Source organism: Amia ocellicauda, chromosome 5, assembly GCF_036373705.1.
Source record: "Amia ocellicauda isolate fAmiCal2 chromosome 5, fAmiCal2.hap1, whole genome shotgun sequence".
NCBI lineage: Eukaryota > Metazoa > Chordata > Actinopteri > Amiiformes > Amiidae > Amia > Amia ocellicauda.
The window spans coordinates 53,247,801-53,261,713 of NC_089854.1; positions in this window are offsets into that span (position 1 = coordinate 53,247,801).

Genomic DNA, 13,913 nt, shown 5'->3' on the forward strand with positions numbered 1-13,913 from the left:
TGTTTATTGTATGGTTTATTTTAGTATTTCTTTAATGAAGGTTTTATTATAATAATTGGTCGTATGTATTTGAGGAAGAAATTTACTTAACTGTTTAATGGATATTGACTTTTTATGGATTGTTTAGTGATACTGTGATTGTTATTCTATTTGCCTAAATTGCACATTGTGTACCCAGCTTATTAAATTGGTTATTAAAAAGACTTGGTTATATATTTCCTCTTGGCTTTTCACTCTCCCTTTACATAACTAATTTTAGCTTCCTGGGTTATTCGCTCCTCTGTCAAATCCAGTTAGGACATGACCTTACTAGGACAGGTTTCGTTACAGTACATATTGATGATCCTGTACTGTTATCTTTACCAACAAAGGCAGATGTGACAAATGAATGCATAACAATAATATTAGTAAATTGGGTTTGATGTATAAGGTGTTGTAGATTATGCAATAGAGGGCGGTGACGTGCACTAGGAGACAATACTATTTTGTGCATATGGCTCTTCTAATATTTTCGGTCATCTTATTACCCAAAATATCAAATACTCTTCAGGATTGCATTCCACAAATAAAGCCAATCCATTTTTAGTGTCCAGCGGTTGGTGCAAAATTAACCCAAGCAGGCAATGCATGGCGCTGTTCATTTTAAAGCCGTGCAGATGTAGCTGCAGCTGCGCCAGGGGGCTGAGACATTGTGAGTGCAATGTGCATGAATACACACACACACACTCAGGACAACACAATGGTCCTGTCCACACTTCCTCCCACTTTGAAACACCCGCGGACGTCCAGTATGAAGCAGCCCAGTCCAGGGGGGATAGATATTTTAAACGGCTGCAATGGCTGCAAAAGAAAAATCGGAATATTTGGTTATTCTTTGTTAACGGAAGAATGGTAAACTGGCCCCCCCTGAATTGAGGCTGCCCCCCCAGCGCCCCCCACAACAATGCCGTCAGGTCCCCCCTAGTGTGAGCGATACAGCCTAACCCCCCCTGCTTGTGTGGACGCAACACCGTCAGCACCGCCTGTGAGCGTGTGGAAGCTGAACATTGAAACGATACGTGTTTGTTCATTTGAATTATTATCATTATCATTTGACTTAATCTGTACTTGCTGTTAGAAAACTGCAGGATTGACCATTTAGAAAATTGTAGAAATTAGAAATAATTTAGTAGATTTGGACTGTTTAAAGGTAAGCTTGGACAATAACATATATATCACATCTATATATATAAAATGAAAACTGTCGTATATTTTAAAAGTAAATAGATATACACTACTCAAACGTTCTAGAACACCTACATTTTTCCAGATTTTATTGAAATGTACACAGTTTAATGTCTCAATGTACATAGAACAAATACACAATTGGAGATAAAAAATAAATCATGGAATCGTTTTGTTTAACAAATTGTAACCCCTTAAGCTGACATCCCCTCCGGTACCCTTAAAAGGGCACCAAATCCATGTGCTTCTCTTTAATCCCATGTGTACTCTTCACTGTTGTGTTGTTTGCCAAGTATGTGGTATCCCATGAAAGCTGAGACTGTCAGCTGACCCCCCCGCATTTACCCCCCCACCCCCCGCGCATTCTGAAATGGGGCAGTGGGGGGATACTTGGTCTGAGTAGGAATACAGAATCTCAGTATACATAATACAATACATAATTGAATCTGAACTTCTCTGTGTTTGATAGAACATCAAATCATATATACTGGATTAATCGTTAGGTTGTTCTGAACAAAACACGCCTATTTGCAAAGAAATCCAATCGCACCTGAGTGATCTGTGACTGTCTGAGTGAGACCCCCCAACGGAGCAGACTCTGACATGGAAACTGTAAATCGGATGTGTCTGAGAATGAAATGCACTGGTAGCCAAGAGAATAAGCTTTCAAACAACGTGCGCATTATAGGAATACAGTGTAACTGCTGTGCACAGGAGCTGCCTGTAACACTGCCAAATAATGCTTAAGAGGGTATAGTAACACAGTATATAACTCTGAAATGTACATTGTTTTCAGTTTTTGGTAATCTAAACTTTTTTTTTTTAACCACTGGACTTGAACTGCTTACATTTCAAGAAAAACTGGAAAAATGTGGGTGTTCTAAAACCTTTGACTGGTAGTCTAAGATGTTGACATTTGTTTCTCTAAACACATCCAAGCTTACCTAGGCACTACATGTTCTTTTCAATTACCCGTAATTCTGATCTGTATTTTGGCTTGTTAATAGAAGATATTGAAGTTGGACTCTTAATTCAAAATAACCAATATGTATCTCAATGTAATTTACTGACAGACATCACTCTTTATCACTTTCATTTTTGAAGGAACTGCTTTGTATTCTGTGTATTGTTTTATTGTAGTGCTGCTGCCTTTCTTGGCCAGGTTTTACTTGGAAAAGTGATTTTAATCTCAATGTAAGATCAAAGTCAAATAGTTTAAATAAAAAAACTATGTATTGAAATAAGAACCTGAATCATGAACCTGCGTAATTGTGCTGAAGGACAACTACTGAAGGCAGAGAGAATTTTGTGTTTGGCATTGAATAGCCTTAAAGAAAACTATGCTGTTTTTGGAAACTTTCATATTTAAGTTGAATGAAGGCAAAAACATTCCAGTCACTCTGAAGAGAGAATACAGTTTACTGTGCGAATAAGTATCCCCTGAATTTAAGATAAAAATCAAATGTGCTGTTCGTAATTAGTTTACAGTTTTACTTCAGATGTCTTGTTTTTGCGTTCCAAATTGAGGAGTTGTGGCATATAATGTAAATGAAGTTACTTCACTAGTAGTGTGATTTCTACGTTGTGTATGTGTGTTTGTATGTATAAACTCATACATTTTTAAAAGATTGTATTTGGATAACAAATTCAGGTATAGCACGTGTCCCCCTTTTGAATGGGTTCTATATATAACATTTTAAAACGAATGGTTCTGTATAGAACGCTATGTTTGGGGGTTCTTCTTGTAACCCCTTTGAAGGGGTTCTACATAGAACCATAAAGGGTTCCACCAGAGCGATTACTCGAGGAACCCTTTATGGTTCTGTGCAGAACAATTTCTTCTAAGAGTATGGAGTGTTGCCACACAATTTCTCTCAGAGGGCTTTTGACCAATGGCAATCCAATCCTGAATGACGTCACCACTATCCTGTTGTACTTCATGGGAGAGATGTATTAAGTAGTTTATAATAAGAAGAATAACAATAATCACCTGTTTTTCATAGTTGCCTATAGGTTTTGTATCCATTGTCTCCTTCATATTAGGAAAGGAAGCTGATCCATAGCCTACTCAGAGACAACTGAGAGTTGGTCTCTGAGCAGCAGCACAAAGGGGTCGAGTCTCTCAATGTCCGTGTGTTGGAGATATTCCACCATATTGGTCCCAGCCTTCAAAACAATGTTAAAGAAAGGTACTCACAGTCATTTTAAATATTACATCCTGTAGTGTTTCTTTTCAAAATATGATCTTATTATGACTTGAACTAAATAAATCCTTTGACCCACTAATACCAAATTACAGTTAGGGGGGCCACAGGTGTGATTTGAAAATACGATCTTCCATGTCTTTCTGTTGTGTTTTGATCTGTGGATCTGTAATTGTCCAAGTGGCTACTGCACATGTACTTATTTAATATTAAATGTGTTATTTAATTAGGCTTGGTTCTTGTGAGCATGTACAAGACGTCAGCTTTTTAAATAACTGTGTGTATTGGATCATACACATTTTAGAAAAACTCTCTCAAACTTCCTGCATTGGTACCTCACCAGGGAGGTAGAAAACGAAGCAATAGCATTGAAAAAGTGTGATTGTAGTTCTGCTCTTCTGCAATATATTTCTACAAGATCAAGAACAGGCTCTGAAAACACTGAGGGTACAGGACGAGGACAGCGAAGCAACGAGCAACACTGGATACAGGATAAGAGCAACGGATACTTTTGGGGATGAACATTTGCAGGTCAGAACACGGATGGACTGGTCGATGTTGGACCGACGTCGTTTTGAACATCGGGCCAACATGGGAACGATGAGCCCGATGAGCACAAAGATGACGTTGGCCCAACGCTGCTGTGCTTTCTGGGAATCAATCGGGCCATCACATTAAGCTGGCCATACACAGCAACCCATCACAATGAACTCATGATGCCAGACCCAAGGGGGGGTTGTTTTTTTGTATGCAATAATATATACTATTTATCAGTGATGCATTCATGGATTCCACAAATTAAGATTATGTAACACAAAGTCGAAGAATGGAACCTCCACCAGAGGGCACTGTTGCTTCAGCGAGTCTAACTTCTCCCTGCACTCTGTCTACATTCCGCTCATCAGTCACTACTCACTCCCTGCCTATTATTCAATCACAGCACCTGTCCACTGTTACTTGATCATCTCCGCACTACATAGTTACACCAGTCTTCCCAAAAGTCATTGCAAATCTTGTTTCTCTTGTGTGACATTGCTGAGCATGTTCCTGGTTCTCTGAACTTTGACTGTCTCTTGTTTGCTGACTTTTGGTTTGTCTACCTTGCCTTGTTTGTCTGTTCCCTTGATCTCTTGCTGTTTCTTCTACCTCGATTCTGGATACCCTTATTGCTCTGTTTGCCGGCTCCTGACTCCTCGTTTGTTTTCTGACCTGTCGATCTGCTTTGAATTTCGCCCCGCACTTGGGTCCTAGACCCCTTGCTTCGAAGGGCTCTGATAGGACTCACACTGGTACATCAGGAATAATAATTACAAGACAAATATCAGTTACAGACAGGAAAAAGCAGGTAGCTTTAAAATCTAACCAAACACATTTCGAAAAATAAATGTGTGGGTTAAGCATTCCTGGATATACAGTGTTTAATGCATTTTACCTACAGTATGTAATCTAATTAGATAAGATGGGTGTTATGCCCAGAAGCGTTATCCCCACGTCCACCACTAGATGCCGCCCCAGTCCCAGTTTTCCCTTCTATTCTCCTTGCCTTTGTCTCCATTATTGAATAATGACTTTCACCTGTCTCTCGTTTCCCTGCCCATCAACTCTGTCTATTTAAACCCCATCCAGCCACACCCTTATCGTAAAGTCTTGTGCAGTCTGCAACACTTCCGAGCCCGTTTACGGTTTAGGGTTTACCTTTAGTGTTTACTGACCCTGCCTGTGACCTGAGTACTTACAATGGGCCACACTGATGCTACTCCCCTTACTTTTGCCACCATCTCCTTGTAAAATGAACGGGAAAATATTTAGACCAATTTGTGAAGAAGCCAAAGGAGCATTTATTGATGTGAAATCTGTCAGTATAACTGGAAATATACAGTACAAACAAATTGTAAAAAGTATTAGGCCTATGTTTAAACACAAGAATAGACAAACTACTGTTAAGTGTGGTGTGCAGTATACTAATTGTTCAATATATATTAAGAAAATTACATTTAGACCCCTAGGGTCTAAAAACCAATTTAGTGAGAGTGCGGCTACAACATTTTTTTTTCTTTATATATTTTTGCCTTATTTTGGCCAGCACCTCGTGGGAATGAAGATGCTGTAGTGCATGGATGCTTTCAAGTGACATTCATGTTCAATATATATATTTGGAATAATACACATTTTGGGAAAACAGTAATTATTTCTTGATACTAGTAATCAGATACAGGTCTGGGCCAAATTGAAACATTGACCCACCCATTAATCGCACATTACAAATCCTAAGTTATTGATGGGTGACCTCTAGGATAGAAGAAATAAGCTGCTCAAATAAAAACAATGATTTTGTATGTTTGTAATGTGGTATTAATGGGTAGGCCAAATGATTTATTTGGTTCAAGTCATAATAAGATCATATTTTGAAAAGAAACACTACAGGATGTAATATTTAAAATGACTGTGAGTACCTTTCTTTAGTGACGGTTCTGAGGGGGGGCAGGGATTAATTGAGTGTGCTAATTGGAGCTGTGAAGTGTGCAGAGAAAATACAAATGTTTTCTTTTAATATGAAAACAAAGAACTTTTTTTTAACATCGGCCTGGGATTGTGTTTCTTTCCAAGTTTCCTTATTGTTTCTGAGAAGAGACTGTTTACTTGCAAAGTGAACTGGACCCGTGTGACTCTCAGGTAAGGAGAGCCCGTGTTGAACTAAGATGGCTACAGTGAGTTTTCCTGGACAAAGCTCAGGCAAAGGATAGCGCAGAGTGCACCTGCACCTGAGATTGTGTCGAGAAGCTTTGTGATAAGAGCAGGTAAAGAGGGAAAAGAAACACAAGTAAGCAGCAATAGTATTTTCTTTCTTTGAAGCACACTTTTTTTTTTAAACTGTAACGGGACTTCAACTTTTGAAAGGGAACTAGTTGCTAGTGCAGTGTATTTTTATTGAATCCAGAATCGGGACTGAGTTTATTAGAAGAAATAAAGCTTATATTGTGGACAGAACTAACTCGTTTGGCATGCAACTAGCAGCAAACGATGTGAAGCAAAAAAAACAGTTAGCAAGTTAGCAAGTGACAGGTTGTCCTAGGTCCGGGAGTGCTTATGGTTGTTTATGGGTTCCCTTACCTTAGCCAGTGTCATGTACGGGTGTCTTACTGGAGTGTTTGTTTTTATTATAATATAAATAATATATATACATAATATAATATATAATAATGTAATATTTCAGATAAATCGTCACAATGAGTGACGCCAGCATTATTGGGTTTTTGAGAAATAAAAAAACAGAATGTAGAGAAGAAAATGTTGGAAGGAAGTTGGGAGAAAGACTGGTCTCCGAAGGAGCACCGGGACTGGTGGAACCAACAAAAACTCGATAAGACAGAGAAAGGAATTGTGATATTGTGTCAGGTTGGTGAGAATCAAGAAAATAAAATAACAGCAATGAAGGAAGATCATCATAAACAGTATGTGAATTGAGAGCAGAAGTTCTGAAAAATACGACAGAATTAATAGAACTACAAGGCAAATTAGAAGGGCAAGAAAAGTGGTCAGAAAAGGTGAAAGGTGTAGGTGCGCGATGTGCTGCCGTGTTAGGAGCATGTTGCGACACAGATCACTCCGAGGACGACAGGCCCGATTTGGGATGATTTAAATCACAAAGCATGGGAATATGAAATAGACAGATTTGGAGGAGGTTTTGCTAGCGCTCCTCCCACATATAATCCGGAATATAAATCAATCACTGCTTTTGGTTATAATAATACATTGTATCCAGATCTGACCGCTCTGAAAACGGTACCAGCTGCACCCATGCAGGTCAAAACTAGACAGAGTAAAGAGGACGGTCAATCAATAGTCTATACGACTAAAACCCATGTCCCCTTCTCCCCAGGAGAAAAAGAAATGATATGCGCGTCCCTCCCGAAATTAAAACTAAACCAGGGTAACACAACTTTTTGGGATATTCTAGATGAAAAGATGGTTATTCACCTCCTTCACCCACGCGATGTACACATAATCGTGAAGGCTAAATGTCTGCCCAACATTTGGATACAGTTACTACGAGAATATCAGACCGGGGAGTGGGCTAATGTAGCCTCTACAGATCAGGAGGAAATAACAGAACTTTATCACAATGGATCAAGAAAACAGAGATAGTGAAATAATGAAATAATCGAGTGGGATTATTTGACATTTTATTCTAAATAATCATAAACTTAAATAATAAGTTATAAGGGCTGTTTGAGACACTGCAGGGTCAATAAAACATGCCACAGATCAGATATCTGAATTATCTTTGGATATCAATGTGTATGTGCTTTGTGTGTTTATGTATATGTATAGTTTGAAGGTGATATAAGGTAAATGTCTATGTTTTGGCAATCATTTTAGAATTATATTTAAAAATGTAACAACAGATTTATCAGATTCATGAGGATCTGACCATGAGGATCTTTGGCTCTATACAGAGTGCCTCAGGCATCAGAAATAAGAAAGAAAGACTATTATAAGAAAAATGTTAAAGTAATCCAAAATATACATTGAATAAACAGATGGATAATAATAGTAATACATAAATAGTCATGGTGTCCCCACAAGAAGAACCAGAATTTGTTTGTTAAACATCATGTTATGGACAAGCTCTGTAAAGTCAAATTAAAGGAAACGAACGGCTAGAAGAGAGCCTGACAGCCTGTGAAAGCAGGAGAATGTAAACAGTCTGGTGACATGTTACAGTCTTTCAGAAAATGTTTGGTTATTGGTGCCTAGCATATAATACCTGAAATGAAAATCAAAGTAGACCATGGTTTTAACATGAGTGGTGTAGGAAAAGGGTAAAATACCGCAGAAGTATAAGATTACAACTATAGAATAAGTGAGCTCAAGTAATATAAAACACTTTACAGGAGAAAAGGAAGAATGGAAAGGAAGAGAAAAAGAGAAGGTGTCCTAGGATTATGGGAATCATTATTGAGATCAATGACCTATTGGCTAATATTTTGTTAGGTACATATATGACTTCAATAAACGAATAATGGAGTGACATCTGTATACATATAAATAAAACATATTGATAAAAAAACCTGAATACATTTCTTGTAAGAAATTAAGAATAGGAGAAAGAATAGCTGTTAGAATGCAGAGCAATGTTAACCAAAGTTGAAGAGGGTTTGAGTAAGTTGACGAGGGTCTGAGTAAGTTGATAAGGCTTGGGAAGCAGGAAAAGGCGAGTTTGATGTGTGTGAGACAAATGTGCTGCCACTTTTAGCACAGAGAGCTTCTGATGGTGAGTGAATGAAACGTGGGAAAATACGGACGTTACTGAAAATATAACTTGATGTAGAATAAATGAATAAAGAATGAGATATGAGTTAGTTTAAAGTGTAATGTCATGAAACTTTGACTGTATGGAAATAGTCCTTTCACAAACAGTAATACCCTATCAATTAGGAAGGAAGTCCATAAATAAACCAGTGTAAGGGACTGAGATTAGGGAGCTGCCTTATGAGTAAATGCAAGTGTTCTACTACAAACGGTGCAACAGTGTCTATAAACTAATGTCCTGGGATATAAGGAATGGTTACATTACTAGACGCAACACCACTTTTGCAACAGGGCCTAACCGACCTCGCTGCTCCCTGGACAAGTCGGTGGCTCCCCCTGTCCAGTCCACGGGCCCCGTCACCCCCTGCGTCTGGACCGGACGGACCCCCACTTCTACCATGTCTGGATATTAACCCTCTTCTCAGTTTCTCTGTTTGCCGGTTTCCAGCTGCCCTGCCCACTGCACGGAGGAATACCCAAGCAACACAGCCCCCAGGTTAGTAGGTCCAGTATGTAAACAGATACTGTAATGTTCAATGTCTTTCCTCGATTGCTTATAATCCAAGGAGGGGAGAGGGGTGGGCACAGCAGGAAATCACTCGCAGCTTGGCGTCTTAAACTTCTCTACGTTTCCACACTCCATGGAAATCAGCGAAACCAAAGGTGCACTCACTGTAGCCTCCAGAGGAATCCATCTCTCTCTGCTTCTGTCCTAGTGATGGGAATTCTGGCTGGTTTTAGTGAGCCAGACCATTTGGCTCAGCTCAGCAATAATAGCCAGTTCTTTTGGCTCCCAAACGGCTCTTCATTTAGTACCACTTCTGGCTTTTATAATTCAGCCAAATTTAGCAATGTTTGGACCTATGATTGGTATGTGTGCACATACATCACTTAAATTATTCAATGTAATTATACTTAATCTTATCATTTCCAGAATACCATAATTTTGCATGTTTTGTATTTTTAAAAAAACGTAAATAATGTGAAAACATCAAACACTATTACACGTGTATTGAACGTTTTATTTATATTGAACTATCCAAAACACAAACCATTCCAAGCAAACCACACTCAAAATGGAACCATATAACATAAAAAATGAATTACAATGTGCAAAACAGCAGCATCCAATAGTTCTAGTTGTATTTATTACCAGTGAAACATTATAACCTTGTCTTTAGGGCAGACTGGCATTAGTGCACTGTGGCACTGTGCCTCAGCTTAGAGGGGCTGATCCGGTTTCTGTTATTATCTGCCCTGTTTTGGAGAAGATTCTTCCTGAAGGGACTGATGTCGCTACGATGCACAGTCTCCCTGCCATCACCTTGACCAGTCGTGGGTAGACTGAAGCCACGGTCTCCCACCAGCTCAGCGGGTCTGCGGCTCTTTGGATAAGGGGCTCCTCAAGATAGGATCTTATTTCCAGTATAGCATCTGCTGTGGGATTCCTTCTTGCTGTGTCTCCTGTTGCTCTTTCATCAAAGAACCTCCAAACAGCAGACGTTTGTGGCTCCACTTCTAGTGCCCCTGCTCCCTCTTCTCCCTCTTGGCCTCCTGGTGGTGTAGCCGGCTGGCTGCTGGGGCTGCATCTTGCTGCTGCTGTTACTCTTTGAAGTGCCTCATCAACAGCTCTGTTGTCATTGAAGGACAGCTGTTTGAACCTCGGGTCCAGTACGGTGGTTTCTGAGAGAACAGTATTGTATTCCATTCTGTGGAACTTTCTTTCCATAGATGCACAGAGAGCAGTCACCAACTCTCTCTCTTTCCCTTTGGTTACTGTTCCTCCTGTCTGGTGGTGGGCTGTTATTCTCTGCAGACCCGCGCACAGGAGTAGCATTTTGGAGGCTGTCACGTAGCTGAAAAAAAAAAGAAAAAACTCAGAATTATGCTTTGCTTTATTATGTGGTATATGGACTTTGTTCAGTTTATTCTTGTCTATTATTACTGCCATTCCCCTCTAATATGCACCTCTAATATGCAATTATATAATACTAATGTAAGAACAGTTGTCCACTGTACCTGTCTGCACTGATCTCCACAGTGACTGCTCAAAGGGTTCCAGAACAGTGCATGTCTCTCGCACTTCCTCCCATTCTTCTTGGCTCAGAGCATCAACAGGTGCATTGATAATGGCCAAGGTAGAGATGACTGCATCCTTGGACTCCAGAACCCATTTCAGCATATGAAATGTTGAATTCCACCTTGTAACACATTCTTGTTTGGACCTCAGCTCAGGCATACCCATCTGGCTTTGAGAAGACTTCAGCTTCTCTGTGGCTCGTATGCTCTTATGGAAGAATTCCTGCATCGCCTTCACTTTGTTCACAGTGGGCTTCATCACCTTCAGGGCATCTCTTACAACCAGGTTGATTGTGTGCGCGAGACATGGGTGGTGGTTCCATTTCAAGTTAATAGCTTTGGTGATGTTAGCTGCGTTGTCAGTAGCACAGCAAACCATTTTGTTTTCTACTTGGCACTCTTTTACCACTCTTAGCAGTCCCTCTGCCAAGTTCTCTGAAGTGTGTCTGCCACTAAACTCAAAACAGTCCAGAAGATTGGACACCATTTTATAATTTTCAATTAAGTGACATGTAGCAGACATGAAGGAAGTGGTGGCTCTGGATGTCCAGCAGTCAGTTGTCAGGCAAACTGCTGTAGCCTTTTTAACCCTTTCTTGCAGTGAAGCACATTGTCTGTCATACAGTCTTGGAATAGTTGTTTGGGAGAGTGTTTTCCTGCTTGGAAGAACATGCATTGGATTGAGAGCATGGGTGTAGCTTCTAAATCCCTTGTCCTCCACGACTGAGAATGGTTGGAAATCCCTTGCAATCATTCTTCTAACTGCACTGATGGATTTATAATTCTAATATGTCTGTGAAGGTTGTTAGTAGACCCTGCTCGATATAATACTTTACAAATTTTACATTCTGCCTTTGTTGTTAATGTTATCAAAATGCATCCAAATGCTACTTCGTTTTGCGACTGTCACTCATCTTGTTTTCTGACCCGTAATTAAAGATGATCTTTTCGCCACACTGCTCGGCCATGCCACTCGCACTGACAGAATGTTGTGTTGAGGTATGTGTGCTGCACCAAACGGGAGCACCGGGACAATGTCATCATACACAGCACAGCACAACTTTTATTCTGTCTTGTATTCATTTATAAGAAATAAAAACATAAGAACAGACATCCTTTCTCAGACGGGACCCGGCTCATTTGTGAACGACATCACTATTCTGTCCCTCTGGGTTGATCTGGGTCCTGCTCCCCGGTCTGCCACCTCCCCTCCTGTCTGCTGTAGTCCACTTTCCAATGTGGGAGGTCTCTGCGGCTCGTATCAGACGCTCCCTCCTCTCCTCTCCCAGGGCAGGGTGATTAAGTGGGGACGTGTGTGAAGAGTGCAGGTGGTCCCAGGTGAGTTGTGTGGCGGTGATTGGCTCAAAGAAACACAAATAATAAGGCATGTGTGCAAACAATCAAAATAATACTAAGTGAATAACAAATTAAACAATAAAGTGAAAGATAATCAACACACAAAATAATGGCAATATAGAACCAAACAAAATACACAAGTCATATTGCATAAAGTGAAGTGAAATATAAATATAATAAGAAATGGTGATTAAGGAGCTTATTAACACCGTCCTTGACATTTACATTGGTTGGGTGTGTGGATACCAGTAATTATTTTTGTTTTTTTGAAATACAAAATAATTCGATTTTTCCGAAGTGCTGAACTTTAATACAGTCTAGAAAGATTAATATTTTTTGTCTTGGGCTATATTATTAACATAGTTTTTCTATTGTATTATTATCTTGGAGTAGGGGCATCTCACCTGTCATGTAAGATTTGGGAGGGTAGGAATAGTGTAGTTATTTTCTGTTTACTTGTTGTGTGCCTCATTACTGTTAGTTCAGGTAGCCACTGTGAATTTAAATCCTGGACCCTACTTTGCCAAATAAGGTCACAGCTATACTTTGGTATGTAAAAAAAAGAAAAAAATAGAAAACGCACATACCTCAAATTTGGCACATACCCCCTGTGGCCCCCCTAACTGGCACCGTGGACAAAACACTGTCAGCACCCCCCCCCCACTAACATCATGTACAATACACCCCCCCGATGATGGCCCCACTACGATTGCAGCTGGCCCCAGCCATGCCCCCCAAGATGAAAGGGGCTAAAACCACCGCTGAATGGCTTGTTAGTGAGTTTGACTTATGATCATGTTTTTAGTTGTTTAATACCTGCAATATGAATAGCCTACAATCATTACGCATAAGTTTGATTTAAAATAACTAATTAAAGGTTAGATATACTGTATAACTTTGAATACTATTCTATACGGAGACATTATGTATTCTTACCATAAGGGCAAATTCGATATTCTTGTTTCTATGAACTTTTTGCATGTAAAGGTTACATATCGTGGTTATGGGATACTTTTTTTGGCATGTTGTTGTTTTCTTTTATGTGTGACTTTTAACTTTATACCCTATAGGATCCAATAACTTTAAACAGTATAACAATAATAATAATATTATAAGAGAAGTAACAGCTAACGCATTGTTTACATGCAAAACCTTGGAAAAACATACTATAGTAAGCAAATGTAAACTATGGGGAATTATAATATTTGCACCCACAGTATAATGGACTAGGGGATAAACAGTATTTAAAAACTTTAAACTTTCTTCTTTAATACTTCCTTAAGTGGCATTACGTGTACATCTTGATTGGTGATTGTTTCGTTACTCTGTAGTATTTCTCATCTTTGTGTCGTCCTGCCGAGTTCATGAATTCTTGCCAAGGATGTTTTTCCTTGATTCCTTTGTCTCCGCAGTGAGGCTGACTGGGATGAAGTATGGCTGCGGAGGTGGGGGGTATGGGGCCAGCACGGTCATGGTCTCGCAATACCAGCCCCAGTCCAAGAGGATACTGTATCTTTTCTGTGACACAATCCGAAGAACAGTGCCTTCATTGAAACTGCGGCGACATAGAAACTAAAGCAATCTTCTGTCCTGTCTCAAAGCAGGACAAAGAGAAGCTGACATGGGAGATGTCAAACAGCAGCTAGATTTTTAAACCTAATAAACTGCCTGGCTTGAAATGTCTCTATGGTGACATAGTGAAAAAAGGTGTAACGAGTTGGACGCCATGACGTAACA